Genomic DNA, 3,397 nt, shown 5'->3' on the forward strand with positions numbered 1-3,397 from the left:
TTGTTGCAAGTATTCTTCAAATTATAATTTTAATAGTATTTTCGTTTCATATCCATGCGCACTAATTAAGTAGACTTATTAAACGTCTCATTCAAGCGTTTAATGCTGAGCAGGACTCCAGCCTTAAAGCCTCAGAAGGATTGGACTAGGAAGGATGCATCCTCATAGTATTTTCATGATGAGAGCACGATCTACAGTAGGTGGCGGTATGTGCTTACAACACCAACCTGCTATTGTACCCAAAGAAGAAGAGGAAGAAAAGCTTTCTGCACAAGTCACAATTAGAAATGCAGAACTTTTAGATTGTGCGATTAACCAGCCTCTCCAAACTCTCTCCCTTATCATGAAGCAGAAGAAAACGGTTCGCAACCAGGCCAGAAAAGGTACAGTTAATTAGGATTTTTCTTCATACAAGTAATGTTTTCTTTATGCGTGGCCCAATACATAGATTCAGATGCTTTTCATTATGCAGTGTTATTTAAATGCCACGATTCAGGTGTTACATTTATAGATAGGCGCATACGTGATCAATTTCAGCGTGTTATCTACGCAGTAGTGATAGAATATTTTTTTTATTCTAGAATGGTGGATGTTTAATGATAGAGGTTGCAGAGATGAAAGCAGTAACGTTATACACTCTTTCTGATACTGTGTACAACTTATCGGAATTGCAGTACTCTTACCAAAACCTATGACAGCAGTATTATAGTAGAGTGATGGCATTAGATTGGTTCTTCATATATGTACCATACTTTAATGCAGTGGTGGAAGAGTACTAAGAAATTGTACATAAGTAAAAGTATTGCTACTTAAGGAATAATTTACGCGAGTACAAGTAAAAGTACTGAAAAATAATATGACTCAAGTAAGAGTAAAAAAGTAGTTTGCTGAAAAAATACTCAAGTTACTGCGTTACAGAGTACTTTAGTATTATTTTTCTATTTTTACCCAAAATGAGAGGATGTGAGCACTATGGAGCAGGGTTAACCCTAATCCTAACACTCATGTACTGTAATGTCTGTTTCACAAGTGAGACCCAGTAAATCAGCTAACTGTTTCAAACACGACTGATGTTATATAGTGATTTTGAAGCAAAACATGATATTAGTCTCATAAATTACCATGTTTGACGCTATGTTAAGCAAACATACTACCTATCCCTGTTGCCAGGAGCAACTGTTTTATAACTAATTTTGAAAAGTACATTCACGTATAAGATTATGTGGTTGTTTTTAAGAAGGGCAAAAGCAAAGAAGGGTAAGTGAGGGTTTAAAACAGTGTGAATTGAAATGTGCCAGTAAAAAATAATGCGGGGTATGGGTAAGGTTGGGCATCGTTTGAATTTTTATGATTCCGATTCTTGTCAATTCCTAATTTTGATTCCAATAAGGTAAAAATAATAAAAATAAAAAATCTTAGATATCATTCACATTTATTCTAACTCTTATTGCAAAATATTTCCTTGTTAGCTGACTACTATGAATGAAAATCAACAGGCTAAAGAACACTTACACAAGGATGTGTGTCCAGCAGAGAAGACAGCCCGTGAGTCTTCTTGATTTGAATAGTTAAAAATCACATTGAAAGTGTAGTTTGTAATAATAACAAAGGTGGACTCCAGGCACCTTTTCGGTAGGACAAAAAAAGAGCATTTTATTTGACATTTTAACCCATACCTAGGCTTGGGAATCCAAAATCTATTCCAATTCTGGAATAGGATTCTTAAGGTCAGAAATCGTCTAGTTGTTATAAAATTAAAATTTAGATTCCTCTTATCGATTCCTTTGTGTGCATTGTAATATGACTTTAAACTATTCTAGCACAAAACTCATGCTCTGTTTTCTGTACTGCACACATACTGCACACATAGGGGACAGAAATGTAAAAAAAAACAAAAAACTTTTGTCTAATTGACAGGCTTTATTTTTTATTATGTATTTTAATTGGATAAGAAATCAAATACACTGCTGGATGATAACCAATAATTTGTATTCTATAATATTTTTTCTGTATTTTCCTAATGACAATTTTAGAATTGGTTTATAGACATAATAAAGCAGAATAGTTTCTATACTGTAATAAATGTTATGTCAATTAGCACTGGATTATTCATATACTATATTTATTACCTCGAAATGACCTGAAATTACGTTTTTTAGCTACAGCGATGGGATGCCTTTGTCCATATTACAAAGTCCATTTGTCCTTCCTGCACGTCATAAGTTATTACTTCTATGAGGCTGTTTTGGACTTTCTGCACGAGAGCGCCCTCTGGCTTCGAGTATGAATGAAAAATGCACTGCATGAGAGTGTTTAGCGCTCCGTAATGTTCACATTGTCTCGTTTTGGATATGAATAAATTGTCCGGTCATTCATAGACTATCTTGTTTCTTCGCCCATGTGCTCACACATCCAAAGCACGCACACAGAAAAAGTGATTTTAAATGCATCTGATTGACAGATAAATCATGGTTGATCTGGTTGATCTATGTACGTAAAAAAAATGCGTTCTTATTTCAATGTTGTTGTTAATGTTGAGGTTATTTTAGTTATTTTAGCTTAGTTTAACTGCACTGTTAAAGAGGGCGATTTTTACCATTCAACTGAACTATGTGCATGTATTTTAGACACTTACATTGTTCTTGCTCCACCCATGCAATTACTGCGTCCTTCTATCAACCGAGTTTCTATTTACTTATACTGCTGTGTAATATCGACGGTATGACCCATTTCAGGAGCTGACAAAATTACGATTTAAAATCAGAGCATAGCTCACATTCACTAAAATACTGAAACGCTAATGATGCTGATTCAAAACGACAACGCAGGTGATTGACAGTCAAAGCAAAGTGCCGTTTGAACGCCCCGCCCCCCACCTGAAGTGGAAGTTTTGCAACCGAGTCAGACCTGTCTGTTATTGGCTGAAACGCAGGGCTCCACCCTAGGAGTTTGAAAAGTGCCTGTCAAATGCCGGCTCGCTCTGTTTCTCCATCGGCGCCTTCTTTGTCCATTTTTATTTATTATTATTCTTTTTTTGTAGCCTACTTTGTACTTTTGGTGAAAAATAAATGTAGCGAAGTTGAATACTCAAGTAAAAGTAAAAGTACCACAATTTACTTATACTCAAGAAAGTAGAAAAAATTTACTCAAGTACTGTAACGAAAGTATTTGTAATTAGTTACTTTCCACCTCTAAACTTAATGATTGCTATCGGGATGTGAAGAGACTTTCAACCAGCACAACAAAAACATTTTCTGAAGACAATCACCTATTGCACCTTTAATATCCTAATGATTTTTGGCATAAAATTTTGACATGTGAAGTGGCCAAGTATGGTGACCCATACTCGGAATTAGTGCTCTGCATTTATCCCATCCAAAGTGCACACACACAGCAG

This window comes from Sinocyclocheilus anshuiensis, unplaced genomic scaffold (genome assembly GCF_001515605.1).
Source record: "Sinocyclocheilus anshuiensis isolate Anshui unplaced genomic scaffold, SAMN03320099.WGS_v1.1 scaffold3152, whole genome shotgun sequence".
In the NCBI taxonomy this organism is placed as follows: Eukaryota; Metazoa; Chordata; class Actinopteri; order Cypriniformes; family Cyprinidae; genus Sinocyclocheilus; species Sinocyclocheilus anshuiensis.